Source organism: Equus caballus, chromosome 17 (assembly GCF_041296265.1).
Source record: "Equus caballus isolate H_3958 breed thoroughbred chromosome 17, TB-T2T, whole genome shotgun sequence".
NCBI classification, from domain to species: domain Eukaryota; kingdom Metazoa; phylum Chordata; class Mammalia; order Perissodactyla; family Equidae; genus Equus; species Equus caballus.
In genome coordinates, this window is record NC_091700.1 from 34,125,910 (window position 1) to 34,148,323 (window position 22,414).

Here is a 22,414-nt window from a genome sequence, read left to right on the forward strand (position 1 = left end):
GGTCTTGCCTCAATGTTGATGACTGGGATCTGATCAGCGTTGTGGTTGCTAAAGGGTGAGCAGCTGTGACAATTTCTTAAAATAAGACAATAATGAAATCTGCCACATTGATTGACTCTTCCTTTCATGAACAATTTCTCTGTAGCATGTGACGCTCGTTGACAACATTTTACCCACAGTAGAACTTTCAAAATTACAGTCATTACTCTCAAACACTGCCGCAACTGTATAAACAAACTTTATGTAGCATTCTAAATCCTTTGTTGTCATCTCAACAATCTTCACAGCATCTTCACCAGAAGTAGATTCTATGGCAAAAAACCACTTTCTTTGCTCATGCATAAGAAGCAACTCCTCATCCATTAAAGTTTGATCATGAGATTGCAGCAATTCAGTCCCATCTTCAGGCTCCACTTCTAATTCTAGTTCTCGTGCTATTTCTACCATATCTGCAGTTCCTTCCTCCACTGAAGTCTTGAACCCTCAAAGTCATCCATGAGGACTGGAATAAACATCTTCCAAACTCCTGTTAATGCCAATATTTTGACCTCTTCCCATGAATCACAAATATTCTTAATGGCATCTAGAATGGTGAATCCTTTCCTGAAAGTTTTCAATATACTTTGCCCAGATCCATCAGAGGAATCACTATCTATGGCAGCTATAGCCTTATGAAATATATTTCTTGAATAATAAGGCTTTAAAATCAAAATTACTCCATGGGCTGCAGAATGGATGTTGTGTTAGTAAGCATGAAAACAACATTAATCTCATCGTACATCTCCCTCAGAGCTCTTGGGTGACCAGGTGCATTGTCAATGAGTTATAATATTTTGAAAGGAAATCTTTTTGTCTGTGCAGTAACTCTTAACGATGGGCTTAAAATATTCAGTAAACCACATTGTAAACAGAGGTGTTGTCATCCAGGCTTTGTTGTTCTATATATAAAGCACAGGCAGAGCAGATCTAGCATAATTTTCAAGGGCCCTAGGATTTTTGAAATAGTAAGTGAGCATTGGCTTCAGCTTAAAGTCACCAGCTGCATTAACCAGGAACAAGAGAGCCTGTCCTTTGAAGTTTCACAGCCAGGCAGTGACTTCTCCTCTCTAGCTATGAAAGTCTTCTTCCAATATAAAGCTGTTTCATCTACATTGAAACTCTGTTGTTTAGTGTAGCCCCCTTCATGAATTATCTTAGCTAGATCTTCTGGAGAACGTGGTGCAGCTTCTACATCAGCACTTGCCCTTCACATTGCACTTTTGTTATGGAGATGGCTTCTTTCCTTAAAGCTCATGAACTGACCTCTACTAACTTCAAACTTTTCTTCTGCAGCTTCCTCACCTCTCAGCCTTCACAGAATTGGAGAGCATTAGGGTCTTGCTCTGGATTAGGCTTTGGTTTAAGAGAATGTTGTGGCTGATTTGATCTTCTATCCGGACCACTGAAACTTTCTCCACATCACAATAAGGCTGTTTCACTTTCTTATCATTCATCTGTTCACGGGTGTAGCACTTTTAACTTCCTTCAAGAGCTTTTCTTTTGCATTCACAACTTGAGGAACTGGCACAAGAGGCCTAGCTTTCTCTTTGTCCTGGCTTTCAACATGGCTTCCTCACAAACTTAAGTATTTCTAGCTTTTAGTTTAAAGTGAGACTCATGTGACTCTTTCTTTCAGTTGAACACTTAGAGGCCATTGTACGGTTATTAATTGGTCTAATTTTAATATTGTTTGTCTCAAGGAGTATGGAGGCCCCAGGAAATGGGGTAGATGCAAGAGCTGGTCGATGGAGCAGTCAGAATACACACAACATTTATCAATGAAGTTTACCATTTTATATGGGCACAATTCATGGCACCCCAAAACAATTACAACAGTAACATCAAATATCACTGACCAAAGATCACCATAACAAATAAGATAACAATAATGAAAAAGTTTTAAATACTGAGAGAATTACCAAAATGTGACACAGAGACACGAAGTGAGCAAATGCTATCGGAAAAGTGGCACCGACAGACTTGCTCAGTGGAGGGTTGCCATAAACCTTCAATTTCTTAAAAAAGTAATACTTGCGATGAACAATAAAGTGAAGCACAATAAAACGAGGCACATTTGTATTAAAAATTACCTAAAGTGTCGTCTCAAATTGCCCCAGTGTCTACCTAATGAAAACATGAATCACATTGTTCATTTACACCACATGGAGTGCTTCTAACAATTGAGTGTTTATATGTCATTCCATCCCATGATTTCTTTACAGTTTTACTTAATAGTTAGATCCTGGGTCAGAGACCTTGTCTAATTTATGCTCACTAACGCTGAAGTTTATTTATGGTACTGAATAAATGATAGTGTAACAACACATTTGAAAATATCTGCCTAAGAGACAAGAGTTATGGCATTAATTTGCATTTTTCTTTCTAAAATTTAGATAAATACAAGTATTTATGGAAAGAACAAATGTTGTGTGTTGGCTCTAAGATCTGTCTTCAGTATGTACTGGGGTGTTTATCTTACGGTTATTTTGGTACTGAGCTCTTTTCAAAGAGTTGTAGAATAGTTAATGTGGCAGAGATGAAAGCAATGTTGATTCAATTACATTTTCTGTATTTTTTTCCTGGTAGTTTGCAAAGAAAAACAAAAACAGTTAAATCAAGCCAAATTCTAAATTTGTGACAGGATGTAAAAAAAAATTACTGATTAATTGTAATTCAGATTTACAACAGTATTTGTTTTTGAATGAAATAAGTTTCCATTAAAATGTAAATCAGGAGCAAACCTAAAGAAAAACTTGATATGTGTTTAGTAAAGTAAATGATTGTTACAATTTCTACAACCTTTGGCTAGGGAATATATAGTGAAAAAAATATGAAAGTGGTGTTTAAAAACAAAAACAAAAAGCTTAATTTTTAATTCTCTCTTTTCCAAAAGTCTCATTTATATTCTCTCAATTCTGATAGCAATTAAAATATCTCCCTTTGTAAGATATACAGTGTTTTGAAAGGAAATGAGCTTTGAATCTAACTGTACGATAATGGGGACAAATCCTAGCTTTACCAGGTGTTAGCTGAGTGACTGTCCAAAGCACTTGGCCACTTGTATACACAGCTTCCTCATGCATGAAATGTAAATAACGATGCTTATTAGTGACATTCCATGTGTAAAGCAGCTGTGATAGAAACTGGCATATAAAATGCTTGGTCAATGCTGGTTCCTTCCACTTATACTTATTTTTATCCCAAAGTCTTCTCTCAGTCTAGCCTCATGGAATATAGACTGTAAAATTCTAGATACCTCTTATTTTTATTGTTTCTGCTTTTATGTATTTGTTAAATTTATTATTGTAAAAACTAAGACTGTTTAGCAGCAGGTCATCATGCTCAAATTAAACAAAGGATAATAAATGACTGGCTTTCCAATGTTGCTAAGGATGAGGCACAGAATGGGCGAAATGGTAATGGTAGTTTGTTTAGGGTAAGATATTGATAACTGTTGTTCTTTTTTATTTTACTACCTTGACTTTAAAGTAAATGTATGTTTTAGTCCCTATCATGCAATGCGAAACTCAGAAAAGGAAACCTACATGTACGTACAGAATGATTGAGACATGTAGAAGTAGATAATTTAGTGCTAAAGAGATATAGTAGTAGTATCATATGTATGAAAAAATCAGAGAGATTATGGAATCGATTACAGAAGACTTCATAAAAGAGAAGAGTTTCAGACAAGTTTTATAGAAAGGGAAAGATATTCTTGTGTGGTAAAGAGTAGTGACAAAGTCGTTCAAAAGCTCTCATTGTCACTATACTTGTGAAAGTCATGGTAGAAAATCCCACGTCTCAGAGAACAATTGGTACTGGCCTTGTGTCTTATAAGCTAAATACTATAAAACGGAAAAATATAGAAAAGGTTCACATTAGGATCATTTTACCAGATTTATTTTGGAAAGAATAAACAAACTTTCTCTTCATTGATTTTCGTTCACCATTGAGTCACAGTCGTTTGTTCATAAAATGCTTCATTTTCTTTCAATTTCACTTACTTGTCGTTTCTCACATTTAACGTTACCTTTATATGAATAGCAATTGCTGGCCATCAAATGAATGTGACAGTCTCCTCAGACACAACAGATTTTTCTGTGGCTGTGATTAATACTGACTGAGTCACTGATATTAGATGGAGCATGTATCTTTCCTTTGAGATTAACTCCATGTGGGCAAAAGCACAGCAGTAGTTAGTTACCTTTCAAGTATTCTTCCCCCAGAAACCAAGAGGAAACTAGGCTAAACTTTAGTTAAAATTGTGACACAAAATAATATTTTCCTTGGCAATTGTCCATTCCGTTTATATATTCTTTTTGTTGTGCTCCAATGCTAAGGGAGAGTGCCCTGTTCTAATAGCCTATAGAACCAATGCCATTATTTTACCATCTCCTCTCCTCCATCAAAATGTCCACTTGCCCTATGGTTCTACTCCATAAATAGCTAATGTTTAAGCTAAGGTGTCAAAACTGGTAATGAGACTTTATTTGTTCTATAGAAGTGTATTTCCTTCTTTCTGTAACTGTTGTATAATTTTTCCTTATTTTTCATTCAGCAAACATTGATGAAGCATTTAGAACACATTGGGAACAAAACTAATTCAGGAGACACAAAGATGAATATTACACATTGCCTGCCTTCAATGAGCACACAATACTATAGAAGGAGATATTTGTAAACTGATAAACTATATTATAATAAGAAGAGAAATAATAGAATTATAAACAAAATATCATGGAGATAGAGAAGTGAATACCTCAGTCTGCATCATTTCATTATTCTCAGATGCATATAAGTGAGAACTGTGGGTAGTTAAGTAATTCCGATAGATCAGTATTGGGCTACTAAAAGGTTATTCATATGATGTAGACAACCAGCTAATCAATCAATACAGTGTTATCCTTGCCAAAGAGTGTAGTTTTGACACATCTATTTTTAAAAATTAGTACAAATAAAGTGTTATTGGAACCATAATTTTGTTGCTTTTTTGATCTTTTTAAAACCCTTTATTATTTGTATTTTTGTATGGTTAATGAGGATAATATAAAAACTATGAGAGGTAGACTGGTTAGAGTGACACGGTTCCTTGGGGACATCAGTCTCCTCCAGCCCAGAGTACATGGGGATTTGGGATCAGTCGCTGGTTAAAAAGTTATTGAATGAGTATCTGCATTAAAAGAATAGACCATTTCAACAGCAAGAGAAGTGACTGTAGTTAAATTCAAAGGTGAAAATCTATAAAAGATTGCCTTTCTGTCAGTGTCATTCTCACTTTTTGTGGAAATCATAATGTTGAAAGCAAGGCTCAGTCACTATTTCCGTAACTTGTTCTCACCTCTCCACCTCATAGAGCCACCTAACAAAATCCATTCTCTCATATATTGGATTGTGAACATTGAAAGTCAGAGATTTTCTCTATTTTATTATCAGCTGTTTCATTTTATGACTTTTTAATTTACAGGAATTTTGAAATTCCTTTCGGTTTAACAATCTAAGTGGCCAGATTTCTTTCCATAGGCTTGCAACTCAAGGAAGTCCCAAAACCATCGAAATCTGAATCGACCATTTATCATTTAAGTCATTAAAAATTAAATAAACAAACAAGACAGAGACAACAGATATTAATAGTTTAGATTAATTAATTAACAGATTAATTAATTAATAGATCAATACATCTTGGAATTGTATAGCTCTGAAAATAATGAATAAACTTAGCCAGAGAGAAATAATTCCCAAAGTATATTTTTTCCTCTGGTTAGCACAAAATCTACCAGATGCTTATAAAGTCCTTTTCTTTTTCCTTCCTGATTCACTCAGCATTAACTTGGCAATCTGTTTAGGTCTTTTATTCTGCTCTTCTCAACTTGTAAAATCTTGGCCACATGCAATTTTTAACATTGAACTCTTGATATATTTTTCCCCACCTCCTAGGTATATTTTTTTACAGCTAAGTAATTCTGAGGTTTTATAAAAACTCTCTATTTGGTTTAAAAAATGAGTATATCCAAATGTTTATAATGTATTTTCACAATTTATCATACATATTTGTTATTTATAAAATAGTAATTATTTCTAATTATTTATAATACATATTTGCTAAATTCTATTATTTAAAATGTCAAGTCATCTTTTTGGGTTTTTTTTTCTGGGGAGAACTATATGTGGTCAGATGTATTACACAAAAACACACATTTTTATTGAAGTCAATTTAATAGTACTTTTAATTGAGATATAATTGACATATTACATTAATTTCAGATGCGCAACATAATGATTCAATATTTGTATACATTGCAAAATTATCCATCAACACACATAGTTACAATTTTTTTTCTTGTGATGAAAACTTCAAGATCTACTCTCTTAGCAACTAGTATTTATGTAAAAAAAAGTGAAGCTGTGTTCATTAATTCTTGGATTTGTCTTACATTTTTAAAAAATTGACTTAGGGTTTTATTATTGTGTCTTTTTTTGGTCACCTATTTAATTTGTAAATTACCATTTTTGTACTTTGGGCTTAATTTGCTAGGCTTTCTCTAATTTTTTGAGTTGGACATCTTTTCTAATACATGCATTTAAGTAAAACTGATTTCTCCTAGTACATACATGAGCCCATCTCAGTTGTCAAAATATTTAAATCTTTCTATTCAGATGTGTTGAAAGCCATTATCCTGAACCACCACCCTTCAGTCCTCCTACAAGTCCCCAGCTACCCAGACCCTTTCCTGGACCTTCCACCTCCGCCAGACAGGGCTGGGATTTGAATGAGGCATGTCACACACACACTGGCTTAGGGGACAATACAGGAGGACTCCAAAGAAACTTAGTAATTAAGATAAATAATATTTCATGGAATATTTTTAAAAATCAAAATGCTAAAAATCTATGGTAAACAAAATACCAAATTAAAACAGTCAATTGCTGTTTGCTTATTTTAAGACCCTGTAACAGGAACAGTCATTTCCAATCGGCCCACAGTTCTCAGTCCGCAGGTCACCAGCTGGACGAGTTTATGAATGTTGACAAGGGCATTGAGACAGATAGAGCAACACAAGGTATTATATATGATCACGTTTTTTTGACCGTAGAGCTTTTTAATAATTGCTCTTTTCCACTTGCTTCAAAATATAAGAGGATTATCTTGATAAGTATATATAGGAGCCACAATTTTCCTTTTGGCTCAGCACAACACTGCTTTCAGACTTACCTTGTTCCAAGCTCAAGCCATTCTGATTACTCAGTGCCCTAGCAGTCAGCACCTCCAAATTCTTACTTCCTAAACATCGCCATTTGCACTCCCCAAGCATTCCAGATATACAGCCAAAGGAAACCACAGGTGGACAAGACATCGGCATCAACCATCTCACTGGTGGTCCTGCACACTGAACTCAGTCTCCCAAAGTCTACATAGAGTGGGCCTGGCATTCTTGGCAGCAGAGGTTCCACCCTTGGGGGACAAAAGCCTATCTGGCTTCCCCATCTCAGCTATGACAGTTTCTAGGAGGGACAAGAAAAGCTAATGGCTGGTGTTAAAGAGCCACTGCTGGCTTTAGCCAGGCACTGTGGTGTCCGATGGCATGGTGAACACTCCAGCAATAGGAGGAAGACAATGGTACAGAAGACCATGGTACAGAAGGAGACTTTGGCTGGTCTGGGACCATGAACAAGAAAGATGTGGGTTCACATTGAATTTCGTGCCCACTTAATTGCACTGGGGCATAAAAAACCTTCAAATATTCACCTGTTCTAGATAATGAGCCCATTTTTATTAACACAAATGGAATTAATGCTTATAGAGCATTTGTTCTGTGCTAGGTATAATTCTAAATGAAAGCTAACTTATTAGAATGATATAGATTTCATTGTCATCTCCTTTTTAAATATGAAGAAACAGAAACTCTGATAGGTCATTTCACACTTGGATGGTAGAGCTGTAATTGGCAGCCCAGCAGTAGAGCCATGTTCTCAATTATCCTCCTATGCCATGGGTCATCTAGCCTGAAGAATTAATGAGAGTCCAATCCATGATTCTCAAGACTTGGTCAAAAATGGAGATTAATGAAAAAGGAAGAAAAAGCTCTGCTTAACAGTAACTGTCTGTCTGTAAATAACTTCTGTAGAGTTTGATCCAAAAGCTGTTATTAAATACTGATAAGGCAAGCCTTAAAAAAAAAAAAGAAATGGAGATGTTGATTACATGAAGATCTCAGACAGTATTATAAGTATTATAAAATTGATGAAGTCTTGCACCAACCTAAGTTTTGCTGTTTTATGAGTAATCTCTTGTTTCTTTCTAGGTGTTTTAAGGACTTCTTTATTTATCTTTAATGTATTTGCAGTTCAGCAAAAGTAGAGAGAGGAGGTAGTCACATCAACAATGTCATTGATTTTCAGAGAACTTTTTTCTTGAAATTATTTATCATCTAATAGCTATCAATTTAATTGTGGAGGTCATTAAAGAAGTCACTGTTATTCTTTAAAAGACATCATGGCAGGAATAAAAACAACATTCAGCAAGAAAAAGATTCTTCAAACAAAATACCATACTAATAATTTCTAAAACTAAATAAATTTGGAATTTGCCAGGATTATTTATGAATGATTGCACTGCACATTATATCACTTGCAAGCTAATCTGAAAATATATAGTTTAGTGTAAATGAAATGGAATACATATTTTAAGTTTTAACTCACATGTTGGTTTTAAATTAATATAAAAGTCCAAACCAGTTATTAAATAGTTTGACTATCACACCAGCATTAAAGGCTAACAATTACCTTACTATTTATTGTTATTATTTTCTAGTATTGACAACTTTTAAATACTTCTCAAATTAGTCAGTGTTATTTGCCTTATCGATTTTTGAAATCAATTCATGTCTAGATTTAAATGTATATATATTCTTTCCTGCATCTTTCTGCTTTCTGGACTCAACTTCCTTCTTCCTGAAGTATATATTCAGTAACTCTTTCATGGAAATCATGTAATTTGATCTTTTAAAAAAATCTGCGTATTCCTTGAAATTATCTGGGTGCTTTTAAGGCTTATTATAAGTCTGTAGTGGTCTACAGTTTTTTATAGTGTGACTAATTAAGGCATTTTTTAAAAATTCTGCTCAAAACTTGGAGTGGTTTTAAATTTTAAGATCCATATTCTTCCCCAATTCTGAAAATATTTTCAAATACTGCTTCTCTTCCATTATCTCTATTCTTTCTCTTTGAAACTCCTTTTACAGATAATTTGTACATCGTCCTTCTATATTCTGTCTCCTTTCCATCTCCTTAACTCTCTATGCTGAATTTTGGGTAATTTTCCTAGGGCTGCCCAATTATTTATTTTTTAAAATTTATGTAATTTCTCTGTTTCTTATCTGTCTCTTTTTTTTCACATTGCCTTATTATTTACTTAGGGGATCCACACTTTGTATTTCTCCAATCATTTGAAACAGTTACGTCATAATCTCAAGATTGTAGTTTTAAGATCTTTAGCTTTTCGAAAACACATTTTCTTTTGCAGTCACTACTGCCCTTGTTTACAATGGACTGTTTCCTCTCCTATTTGTAATATTTTTAAATGATCTCATCTTATGTCTGACATAGGTCCTTTCTTCCCTTGTGAAATTCCTATGCAGCATGAGTTGACGTTTCTTTCCAAATAGACTTTTTTCCTTTGCTTTTGTCAGCAGCCCTAACACTTAACCAATTTATGTTATTTCTCAGTTTGAGTTTTCTTGTATTGTGTAGTTAGAGTGAATTCTGGCCTTTGGTAGATTGAGTTATGTTTTATATAAGAAAAAAATAGGACTCAAGGGAGACACAATTACTGTTACCTCCATGAACAAGTGGATGTAGCGCATTAGTGCCCTCTCACTGGGGTCTGCAGCCTTTAATTTTAGCTGTGCGATGACATCCCTCATTCACCCCCTTCTCTTGGGGGCCTGATGATCCTCCAGACCTGCCACAACCATCACTTTCTGCTCCTAACACTGTGTATCAGTTTCTTCTTCATTTCTAATCCCTACAGGTTTGCTTTTCTTTATTGTGAGCTTGGACAATTATTGAAAATCATATATTTATTTTTTGCATAGTTTATATGGGGAAGGATTCTGGCCAGCCTGGTCTACCATTTTGCCAAAATCAGACAGATTTCTTTTTACGTTGTCATTTTAAAGCAGGTTTTCTTCTATACTTGGGAAGACGCCATCATCCCTAATTACAGAATAATTTGCAACAAGGCTTATGTCTGCACATGGGCCTGAAACTCTCTTCACACATGAAAAAAACAATAATCTACACATGCAAAAGAGAGTCAGATGGTGAGATGAGATACAATTTAGCATATTTATAACTTGCTCTATACTAATGGGGACAGAATTATGTTAGGGAGACCTGTGGTGAATGCCAAGAGAAGCTGTTCCAAGAGTGTGACAACGGTTACAAGAACACCTGCTGGGAAGGTCTTGTGCTTCAGAGGTTGGTATGGGGTGAGTGCATTGATAGCATATAGTGCTTCCAAAGCAGGAAGTATATGAGAATCACTAAGGGAGGTTCTCGAAAATAATCGTTCCTGGGCCTGAAAAGCTTTCATGTGTTTTGCTGGGCCTAGGCATCTATACTGTGCTAAGCACTCCAGGTGATTACATGGAAGTATGGAATTATGGTATATTAAGCTGCTTTGGGAACCACTGGGAAAAGGCATAGTAAGAAATTAATAGGGGGGAAAGGAAATTGGCTAATAATAAAGTGTTTTGAAGCCTCCAAGAAGGAATCAATGCTTTATTTAGATGAGTGATGGGAAGACGGTGAAAATCTCAAAAAGGGAAGGTGATGTGAAAACAGCAGAATGTAAGAAATATTTATCAGTAGCACAAACTCAATAACTGTTAAGTCTATGTAGATATCTATAGTGAAAAATGAATGAGATTGGGGATTAGAAAGCTATATCCCGAGGGCCAGTGCAGCACCTGGCTTGTTTTGTATGGCCAGTGAGCTAAGAATGGTTTTAAGAACTGTGGGGGAAAAAAAGAGAGTATGCAACAAAGACCATATGTGGTTCCCAAATCCTTAAACATTTACTGTCTGGTCCCTTCCAGAAAAGTTGCCAAGTCCCTGAATTTAGAGAGACTCAAAGTTTTCCCAGTATCTGTGGCAAGTTAGCAAGACTTCAGCTACAGTGAGACTAGGAGACTATATGGAGAGGCAGCTGCATCAGAATGAGGTGAAAACAGGTAGGGCTGGACTAGAAGCCATGGTCCAAACAGCTATCAAAACAAGGTTATTAGAGCATTAGATCGAGAAAGTGACCAAAGCATCTTCCATGGGATCACACAGTGACCTTTTCAAAAAGCAAGTCTAATCATGTTTAAATTGAAATTCTTCACTAATTTCCAATACCCCTTAAGATAAAATCAAAACAGCATAGTACAGCAGGCTCTTCATGACATATTCCAGACTCACATCCTTCATTATGTCAAAACTGATCCACTGTAATCCATTCACATGCAACTTCTGGTTTTTGTTAATTTATTTACTTAGTTATTATTTGTTTTCAAAATAATAAAGTACATCCTTTAAAAATCAAATTGTGCTTGTGTTATAACGAACATCAAATGTTCCAAACTCCACTCTCAATTTCCCCCAACAAAGGTCTGTCTATGTTTTCTGATTTCTTTATAAATTTACGTCCATAATTCTAAATAATTTCCTTGTACTTCTATTTCCTAATTTTCCTTATCAAATATTATCCACTTGATTCTAATTATTGAGAAAAAGATTTAGCACTTTTCCACCACTCACCCCCTCCACACAATCCCTTCCTTTCTCTCCCAATATTATTTCACCCTTTTGATATGCAATATCTTCCTAGAACTTCTCTTTTTCCGATGCTGGGCATCTTAGATTGAATCTCTGATTTTCACATCTCTATTGTCTTGTTTTCCATCTCTTAATCATCTGCTTTCTGGAAACTTTGCTTAATACTATCAGTTAAACCTTCTGTTCGCTTTTTAAAATTTTCAGAGATAATGTTTTAAAAATATCTTCCTTTCTCTCTGTCAATTTTTCTTAATAGCTTTTCCTTCTCTATGACTTTTAGTTCTATTTTTTCCTCAGCTTCCTGCATTGCTTTATTTCCTTGAACTTTCCCTTCTACTTTACTATTGATTATCTGACTTGTTCTCTGTCTTTCATATTGGGAATCTTCTTCACACCTTTCTTCAGATATCTTTGATTTCTTTGCTGTCCACTCATACTTAAGAGTGAGGTCTAAAAAAGCTGTCTAGAATTCCATATGCAACTGTGAACTACTGGTGGATTCAACCATGGGGTAATTAGGCAGGAGCCCGTTTACACTGTGTGTCTTCTGTCATTTTTCTGTCATTCTCTCCCTTTGATCAGTTTCTGGGGAAGAATTCCTCTAACAGTCTGCCTGAGGGAAACTGCCATATGTCAAAGATGACTGGGGAGGAGATTGTGGTGGTGAAGGGAGTACCTCACCATCTAGCTGTTACACTGTTGCATATTCTCCAGCATTAAGTTTGACTGCTCACTCTCACTCTCCACTTTACTGGGTGCTCCAGAGAAAGGTGTTGCTCTATTTCAAATTCTATAGAGAACGAACCTGCTGTCTCCTTCGTATGTGCCTATTATACAGTAAGTTCCCAAAAAATGAAGTAGAATATACAATAATGAGAAATAATAAGCAAGTGTCAGGCTGAGCATGTAGACAGTTGTTTAGAGTTATGAACATGGATTTTTTTAAAAAATAAAAACATACAGGAGTAGAAGGACTAAAAACAGTCATGGATTTGATAGAACAGGGTGAACTCTAGTCCACAAGCAAACATCAGCCTGGAGACATGGGGAATGTTGACTATGCCAAGAAATAATGATGTCTCATCTGGATTGGTCAACGGAGACTCGTCAGTTCACTAAATTTGTTCCAGATGGCAATAGAAAAGAATGGAATGTGAATCAAGATTAAATCTGATTCCTGCCACAGCATGTGGTTGTTTTGGTTTATTGTCTCAGTCACTGTCTACCTGAGGTTCTGAGAATTGTCAGGCTCTATCATGAGCTAATTCTGTAATTAGTACAGTGTCAGCCAAAGGAATTAATTAGTAGTGATAGGAGTCTGAACCAGAAAATGGAGAGGAAGACCAGTTCTCTGTGCTCATCGATGGGAATTTATTACTGGCCTAGGCAAGACGATAATCAATCATCCAACTAAGCAATCAATGTAGCTTTTCTGCCTTATTTATAAGCCTTCTAGTGTGTGGATCTCTCTTTCAACTTAAGGGTGACTATTTTGAGGTGACCTGGAACAGCAGTAGGAGAGGCCACCACCTTAATCTGATATTTGTTCTGAGTAACTTTATTCAACTGAGAAATTTTATTAGCCCTGGATATTCATGGCCTTTTTAACTCCCTGTTTTTCTTTGGGGGGATAAAAGTAATCTCTTTCAAAATATGCAAGGCCCTGAGTTTCTGGACCTTTTCCATTGCCTTTCATTTCTGATTTCAAACCAGCTAATTCTTTACCAAGTTCATTTCCTCTTTCTTGCAATACCTTGCCAAATGCAGCTAACAATAAGCAATGCACACTATTATGGCACTAGTTTCCAAATTTTCCCCCTAGAGCTACAGACAGAGCAGGCACATTATCTGCATTCCCAGTTATAGTAGGTGAGAGTTTTATTAAACGTTTTGCAACAACATAACATGAATATTCAGCCATCTGTTCTGGTATATCTCTTCATTTGCCACTTCCAAGTGACTAATACCATATATTTTATCTTGTACATTGGTTAAAACAAACGATATGTATTTTACCTTTTCCATACAATAGTGTCCCAACTCAAGGTAGTAATTACTTGTATAGGTAATGATAGCACACAGTCCATGCTATGGTAACAATCATATTTTGACATGTCAGTGGGTTATCTCAGTAAGAGTTTATATCTGCCTCACATTATAGGTTGAAGCAGTTTAAGCAGATCAACAGGCCAGATCTGCCCCAACTGATGACACGGGAATCTGGGGTCCTACCATCGTGTGTTTCCAAAATACTGAAATCCTTAATATCCAGCTGCACTATTAAGAGAGAAAAAATGTGTGAAAAGCTACTTGGGTCTACATAGATGTAACATACAGTAATCACATACACATTTTATTGGCCAGAACTAGTGAAAAAGCCTCCCCTGGATATGTGATTTAAACACATGTGCAGAAATAAAAGAATAACATTTTGATGAACACTGCATGATTCTGCTGCAATATTCATAGTGTAAGATTACACAGCCAAAAAGTTATAGCTGGGGAAATAAAATGGACCCTTGAAATCTGTAATACAGAAATACTTTTAAATCCATAATATGGAGATTAAAAAATGGTTTATAGGTCTTTATATATCTCCAGAATCTCCTACTAGTTGAGAGACACTAATTTCTTAAGCATATCATTATTTAACAATTTAATTGCCTTTCAACTTAGAATACATTTTTATCTTTTACCTAATGTTATTTTTACACTAAGATTTTAAGTGCTTTTTGAGATGTACTAGCACATCTGTCAATTAGAGAGTAGCAGAGACATAAAGTGCTGTTGATACAGGGCTCTTTTAAGATATGTCACAGGTTTAGGTATTTGTATAAAATACACCTAAAAAAGAGCAGAAAAATTCCAAAACTTGGCAATTGAGAAGACTAATAAAATTGACAAATCTTTGATATGACTAGTGAGGAAAAAACTAGGCCCAAACAAATAACAGGAATAAAAAAGAAGCACATAAATGTAATACTATGATAATATGAGATCATGAACAAGATTATTCCAAAATATTTTAAAGTTGAGAATATTAGAAAATGCAAAGAAAAAAATAGAGCATACTAAAAATAGAATATCTGAATAATTCTATATTAATTAGAAAAATTAAAGCAGCAGTTGAAGATCTAGCCACAAAGAAATTTCCATGCATCAATCAGTTGGAAAAATAATTAGAAACATAGGCAAACTCAGAGATTAAAAAAGTGATAATATTTCTCAGTTTGTTTTTGGAGGCTTTTAAAACCTTGGTTACCAAAACCTGACAACCAAAGTCTGCAAAAGGAAAGTCTCACATTAATGTCACCTATAAGCATAGTTAAAATTATATTATCAAACATAATTCAGGCATATATAAAAATGATAATATGTCATGGTCAAGAAGTGGTTTGCTACAGAAATACAATGTTTAACATTATAAAATGAATTAATATCTTTCACCTCATTATTAGATTAGGGAAAAAAATCATATGTAGACATTTCAATAGAAGAAAAAACATCAATTTATGATGAAAACTTAGAAAACTAAGAATAGAAGGGAATTTCCCTAACCTTATAATTGTTATTTACAAGAAACATCATATTATGAAACATTGAAATCTTTCCCTTTGAGATTATACTGACGAAATTTTGAAATCTTTCCTTTTGAGATCCAAAGTAAGAAAAGAATGGCACTATCACCATGTCTATTAAACAGTTTTGAGCTACATTACTCAACAAAGAAAGCAAATATCAAAAAACGTGATGTATAAAGAATGCAAAGGATAAAAATAATCACTAATTACAGATGATATTGTATTTGTAGAAAATCTCAAAAAAATCTTCTCATAAATTAGTAGAGTTGATAAAAGGCTTAGATAAGTAGTCATCTAAAACACCAAAATAGAAACCCATTGTATTATTAAATATCACCAACATTCTGTTATAAAATAAAATTTTAAAATACAATTTACAATAACACCAAAAATGAACTACATAGAAACAAATCTAACAAAGGATATGCAAGAGCTTTGAAAAACTATGATAAAGTTTTTTAAATAAACATTGAAGTGCATAGATAAACATATATCATGTTCATGGTTTAAAAACAACAAAACTTGATGCATATATTCAAGGCAATTGGAGTTAAAATACAGATTTATTTTTATGACATTTGATAATTTGATTCCACACGTTACACAGAAGCTCAATGGCCAAGATAACATTGAAGAAGAATACAATGAGAGACCTTTCTCAACTAGATATCTCTCTATGTATTTTATATGTATAGTAATTAAGACAGTTTGACATTGCCCACAGGATAGGCAAATATCCAATGGAATGGAGTAGCATACTCCAAAAGAGATCTACTCATATTTGGATATGTGGTATATGAAAAACTAATCTAAATACACCAAATAAATGATTTTAAGAAAATTGAAAATCTACATGTCACACCACATAAAAAATAATTCTTGTGGTTTGAAGATTTAAACGTAGAAGTCAAAATTATAAAGATTTTATAAAAATTAAATCTAAGAAAATAGATTCATGATTTCAAAATACAGAAGGATGTTTTTAACAATTTGGAAAAAATGTTAATATTAAAGAAAAAAATGATAAATTCAACTACACAAAAATAAGAACCTTCTGTTCATCAATACACATCATGAAGAGAGTGAGAAAACCAACACCTAACTTGACTTTTCAGTTTACAAAGGAAAATATTCGAAAGCTCAAAATCCACAAGAAAACATGATTGACCACGCTGAATTATTCATAGAATGAGAATTAAAAACATAACTGATAAATGGGCAAAAATTTAAAATTATGACAATTAGCAAAGCTTGTAAACATAGGAATGAATAAAATAACCCAAATGCACTAACGGTGGGAGTATAAATTCCCATAAACACTTTAAAGAATAAATTGTCAGTTTTCCCAACACCGTTTATTGAAGAGACTCTCCTTTCTCCATCGTATGCTCTTGGCTCCCTTGTTGAATATTAGCTGTCCATAAACGTATGGGTTTACTTCTGGGCTCTCAATTTTGTTCCATTGATCTGTGTGTCTGTTTTTGTGCCAGTATCATGCTGTTTTGGTTACTATGGCTTTGCAGTATAATTTGAAATCAGGGAGTGTGATACCTCCAGCTTTGTTCTTTTTTCTCAGGAATCCTTTGGTTATTCGGGGTCTTTTGTTGTTCCATATAAATTTTAGGATTCTTTGTTCTATTTCTGTAAAAAATGTTGTTGGAACTTTGATAGGGGTTGTCTTGAATCTGCAGATTGCTTTAGGAAGTATGGACATTTTAACAATGTTAATTCTTCCAATCCAAGAGCACGGAATATCTTTCCATTTCTTTGTGTCTTCTTCGATTTCTGTCAACAATGTTTTATAGTTTTCGGTGCACAGATCTTTCACTTCTTTCGTCAAGTTTACTCCTAGGTATTTTATTCTTTTTGTTGCAGTTGTAAGTGGGATTGTATTCTTAATTTGTCTTTCTGCTACTTTGTTGTTAGTGTATAAAACAATGAAATAGACCATTCCCTTACACCATGCACGAAAATCAACTCAAAATGGATTAAAGACTTGAATGTAAGACCCGAAACCATGAGACTTGTAGAAGAAAACATAGGCAGTACGCTCTATGACATCAGTCTGAGCAGCATATTTTCAAGTCCCATGTCTGACCGGGCAAGGGAAACAAAAGAAAAAATGAACAAATGGGACTACATCAAACTAAAAACTTCTTCACAGCAAAGGAAACCATCAATAAAACGAAAAGACAACCTAACAATTGGGAGAAGATATTTGCAAACCACATATCAGATAAGGGGTTAATATCCAAAATATACAAAGAACTCATACAGCTCAAAAGCAAAAAAAACAAACCAATAATCCAATTAGAAAATGATCTGAACAAAAGATCTGAACAGAAATTTCTCCAAAGAAGATATACAGATGGCCAACAGGCATATGAAAACATGCTCAACATCATTAACTATCAGGGAAATGCAAATCAAAACTACAATGAGGTATCACCTCACTCCAGTCAGAATGGCTATAATTAACAAGACAGGAAATAACAAATGTTGGAGAGGCTGTAGAGAGAAGGGAACCCTTCTTCACTGCTGGTGGCAGTGCAAACTGGTTCAGCCACTATGGAAAGCAGTATGGAGTAGCCTCAGAAAATTAAGGATAGATCTACCATATGATCCAGCTATTCCACTGCTGGGTATTTATCCTAAGAACTTGAAAACACAAAGGCATAAAGATGCTATGTTCATTGCAGCATTATACACAATAGCTAAGACTTGGAAGCAACCTAGGTGTCCATCAAGGGATGAATGGATAAAGAAGATGTGGTATTTATACACGATGGACTACTACTCAGCCATAAGAAATGATGAAATCCGGCCATTTGTGACAACGTGGATGGAACTTGAGGGTATTATGCTGAGTGAAATAAGTCAGAGGGAGAAAGTCAAATACCATATGATCTCACTCATAAGTAGAAGATAAAAATGACAAAAAAAAAAAACCCAAAACATAGCATTGGAGTTTGGACTGGTGGTTACCATTGGGGAAGGGGGGAGGCAGGGAGCAAAAGGGGTGATTAGGCTCACAAGTGAGGGGATGCACTATAATTAGTGTTTGGGTGGTGAACATGATGTAATGTATACAGAATTCAAAATATGATGTACATCCGAAAAAAATAAAAATTAAAAAAAAGAATAAATTGTCGTTATTTAGTAAAAGTAAAGATACACATATCCTATAAAGCAAAAACTTAATTCTGGTATATATCTTAGAGAAAGTCATCTATATTTGCACCTTGGTACATTTATAAGAATGTTTTTGGTATCATTGTTTCTAGCACAGAAAAACTGACATAAAAAGCAACCCAAAAATCCATAAATAATGGAATGAATTTATAAACTTATTAGATATTTATATAATAAAAACTTATATGCAGTGAAATAAACACGTCACGATCAAGTATAGCACCACGTATTTATCTCACAAACTTAATGTTGAATGCAAGAAAGACATGAAAGCATCCATACATGCAGTGTTATTCCATTTATATAAAGTTTAAAATTAGGCAAATTAAATTATGTGACTTGGAAATCCACATACACTTGTTAGAACTATAAAGAAAAGTGAGAACTTGATTATTACAAATTCAGAACAGCAGCTAGGAGAGAGTTTGAAGGGAATTTGGGGAACATTATGGGTGCTAATCATTTTCTCTTTCTTGCCTTGAGTAGAGTAACATAGATTTTAGTTTCATAATTATCTGATAAAATTTGATATATATAAATATATATTTTAGTTATATTTTAATATACCATATTAAGCAACTAAAATGAAAACAAAGTAGAATTTCAAAGATACATAAAGAAGTTTTTTTTAATGCTATGTTAATTAACAATCTAATTGCAAATCAAGGAAGGAATCTAATTGAGAATGAGACTGGGGGAAAAAAGATTGCCTTTTTTCTTTGTTTTGGTCAACTTTCTTTGTTTTGGCTGGCATTTTGCATATAGGAGTTTATAATGTTTTCCAAAGAACTAACTGTCCTAAAGCAAATGTCCGGTCAGACTATTTTTCTAGGGTAGGGTTTCTTAAATTTTATTGTGTGTATGTATCACCTGGGGATCTTGTTAAAAATGCAGATTCTGACTCAGTAATTACTGTGTACGGTGGAGCCTGAGATTCCAACAAGGGATCGTGCCCTGGCTGCTCGGCTGAGAACTGCTCTTGGAGGAACAAGGCCCCAGGCCACGTGTGGCAGGTGATGCTGGATTAATTCTAATTCACTGGCAATCTCTAAGCAGAGTGACTATGGATTTTTCACTCAACTAGGACACATTTGGGAGTGAAATGAAGTTGTTATTAATAATTGTGCTGGACCACAAGGCATAAACAGGAACTTCCCCCACAAACCTGGGACACCTGTCCTCCCTAGGTTTGAGTTACAACAATCTTTATGCACTCTACCTTTTAGAAGATATTCCAGGAAACTGAGCACCATAAATCCCCCTGAATATCACACCAACGTTGTCCCAAAAGAGAAAGAACTTGAAATGCATAATAAGCATTCTGAGAAAAGGGCTTTGAGTCAGTGAGTAGAAGCTTGTATTTTGTAAAATGCACAGTAGAAAAAAAAAGTTATGCCCTAGTAGAAGTGGGTGTAGATTTCCCATCTGCTGCTAGCTAGACAGTCTGGACCCCGGATTCTTTTCACTCCTGAAATACTCACAGGACATGATCTTATTCCATTTTAATGATATAATCGCTGTCTACCGTATGAGATTTGTTTTGTTTTCTTTCTTTTACATTTTCATTTTTGAGCTTAAAGTGATTTTGCTTGTTTTTATCTACTTTTTCCTCATATTCTATAATTTAAAAATTACTTATATCAACTTTTTAAAGCAAAACAATAACTCTCTGTGATTCGACAAACTCAATATCTTTAGGGCCCAAAATGAATGTTTACATTTTTATAAGGAAGTCACAATACATTTTGAAAATCATTTAGTATAGAGGTTTTTATTCTTAGTATGAGTGTGAAAAATAAGTGCTGGGGTTCTCAACTACTTGATTAATTTATTTGTAAGATGTTTCCGTTGAAAATTTTAAATATTTAAGACAATGACCTGAAGCTCTAAGGGAAAAATATAAACAGCAACAAAAACAATAAAAAAGAAATTGCATTTTTATAAAATAAAATAGAAGTAACATACATCTAATCTAAAATTATGCCAATAAAAATTAATGAATAAATTTCAATATAAGATGAAATCATTTATACAATATTTCATAAAACTGATATTGGAAAACAAAAGAGGTTAAAAGATAGCCATTATAATTAAAGTGAAAAAGCTAAAGATTCTTTTTGTCTTTGAAATACCAGGCTCTTCCTATCTTATCTTCTAAATGTCATAGTGAAAATTTTACTGCTGCCAGTTTGAAAGGGGATGTTGACGAGCTTCATTTAATATCTCTATTCATAGTCAAACAAAATGTTTTTAAGTAATGGAGATAAATGATTATGGTTTAAATCATAAAAAAGTTAAAAATAATGAATCATATTCAGTACTGAAAGAGCCTTAAACCTGAGGTATGATTCTTTGATAATGACATATGGTTTTCAAAAAAATAGCAGAAACTGACATTCTAGAAAAACAAAATGAGTGATTCACACCCCGGCAAAATCTAATATCACTTCCAGGATATTAAACGCTTCATGTGCCAAGTTAGTCATAGATTCTGGCCTTACTGCAGGAGGCACTACTGACGTTGTAGTTTTTCAATTTTATTATTATTATTTTTTAGTTCTTGTGAATCCATGAAAATTTATCCACATATTAAGAATTCATAATGAATTGCAGCGTAGCACAAAATAAAAATAAATGTTTCCAAGGAAATGCTTACTGACTGTGTGCTGAAGACTCTGCTCCAATTTGGGAAAGTGTCTGCTATAGGGGTCCCCAAGATTCTAATCAAGAGGGAAATATTCGTCAAAGTTGGAATTGACTTTGTACATATTTCCATTTCCATCACATTTCATATTACATCTAGTCTCTCTTTGTTTGCTGGTTGGTTTTTAAATACACTTCTATTTTGCTTCTGCCCTATGATGTGTGGTTCACCCGCAGACCCTGCTTTAATCACCACTTTATCTTCTGAAGATTTTCCTTCTTATCTGTGTATTAAAAATATCTCTGTCAAATGTTCCCTTTCTTTGCCCCTCCAGATTGACTTTGGATTTCATGTTCCTAAGACCGGTCCTCATACATGTGAATGGTCCTGACTTCTCAGGCCCCTCACCGTCATTGGCCTGAAACGTACAAATGACAAATGGTAATAATTTCATTTAAGATGCATATGAGAGTTAGACTTGTGATAAGCACCCTTTTAAGTCTCTTATGGGTATTTTCATTTAATCTTTACAACAAATCTATGAGGTGGATCCATTATGAGGCCATTTCACAAAAAAGGAAACTGAGGCATGGGAACTGCCCAAGGTCATGCAGTTAGTAGGTGGACTGAGAGGATCAAAGATGATCCTTTGATTGTCATTCCCATATCTCTCTCCATATAGATCTCCTAGGAATTAATAAATATATAAATATATATAAATTATTTATCTATATAGCTATAATTCACCAGATTATTCTAAAAGACTTTTAAAATAGTTTTGAAAATCAATGTCTTTACTACACACACATGAGGGGCTAAAACAGACTGGCAAGAGTGTGAAGACTCAGAAACTTTCGTATATTGTGAGTGGGAATGTAACATAGTAATTCTATTTCACTTTGGAAATGGAATCTGGGATATGTATCATATATATGTGTATAAATATATGTATATGTATATCATATATCTCCACTCTGGCCAAGGAATTTCATGCCTAGGTATTTACCCAAGAAAATTGAAAAAATACTTTAAAAAATTTGTACTGAGACTATCCATAGTAGTGTTATTCTTTGTAATAAAAAACTGGAAAATCTCCAAGTCCCTATCAACTGGAGAATTAATAAATAAACTGTGATGTATT

General features: G+C 34.2%; 1 long non-coding RNA gene across 2 annotated transcripts in view; it reads left to right on the plus strand.

Moving 5' to 3' along the window:
- The window catches only part of LOC138918350 (uncharacterized), a 167,388-nt gene that overhangs the window by 96,379 nt on the left and 48,595 nt on the right, over window positions 1–22,414 (plus strand). The gene's annotated exons all lie outside the window — the stretch shown is intronic.